Source organism: Arachis ipaensis, chromosome B9 (genome assembly GCF_059453495.1).
Source record: "Arachis ipaensis isolate K30076 ecotype BB chromosome B9, ASM5945349v1, whole genome shotgun sequence".
Classification (NCBI taxonomy): Eukaryota; Viridiplantae; Streptophyta; class Magnoliopsida; order Fabales; family Fabaceae; genus Arachis; species Arachis ipaensis.
In genome coordinates, this window is record NC_142444.1 from 144,870,335 (window position 1) to 144,871,624 (window position 1,290).

Here is a 1,290-nt window from a genome sequence, read left to right on the forward strand (position 1 = left end):
GGAAGGGTGTCTCCTAACGTCTGACGATGATCCGTTCCATAAGCCATATAGAATTCAGCACCAATTGCATAAGAGAGGGTAACTGTCCAAGTGAAGGAAGCACCAGACAATTTCTACATCCCTTCAGCTCCAATTCAGCCATGTTGTGGTATGAAGAGTGTCCTATCCATTCTGAAAATACTGCACCCTATAACCACTGATTCTTAGTTCTTTCAACTCTTTGTGAGCATGTAATTTGTCAAGCACATCTTTTTCAATTTGAAAATCAACAATATCACTTATAAAGCATTCAGGTGTATTTTTATTATTATCTAATTAAATTAGAATATTTTTTTACTAGTGCTATATTATTGTTATTATTATTATTATTATTTAACTGTTTTTTTATTTTAAGTTGGTTGGAGTAAAGAAATTTAGTTATTGTGTATTTGTGTCTGTGAAGTAGTATTGTAGTATTTTTTTAATTGATTGAAAAATCGAACAAATTGAATCAAATTAAACCGAATTTAATTAGTTTGATTTAGTTTGGATAATTTCGTTAAAAAAATCGAACTAAACGAAACCACAATTTAATTAAACGATTAAATTAGGTGACTTTTCTCTAAAAATCGAACCAAACTACACTACAAACACCGCAAATATTCGTATTCGCTCTCCTAAATGCAAGAAAAAATACCGACCCTAACATGTTTGTAAAAGGAATATAATTTTCTCTTACGCACATAAGGACTCAAATCATTGATGAACTCCTAATAAAATTTTCAAACTTTATTAAAATCTATACAATGCACCGAAAAAATAAGCATTCAAGCGATTCAACCAATAACCTTTTTTTTTGTCTTGAGCCAATAACGACTCCGCATTATACCTTAGACACCAATAAACCTCAAACACTTACAAAGCATGTTTTTTAGTCCAGCTTACATAAACACAGCACCATAAAAGCCCAAAACAGGAAGACCATAAAAGAAGCCTAAGACAGGGAGGCCGAATTACAATAGAAGAATGCATAATTAATTAATTATCATGACTGGAGGAAAAAATTATTGAAAAAGTATAGAATACCAACTTATATTTAAGTTTCAACTGATATTAACCAATTTTAATATTTAATTTATAACTTAAAATTTACGATTAAAAATTTATAATTTAAGATTTATAATTTAATATAAACAAATAATTTTTAAAAAATTAATTAATATTAACTGAAAAAAAAGGTTAATTATCTAACATTACTCAAAATTATTTTCTTGTTTTCAAATAAATAATGTTAAATAAGTCACTAAAAAA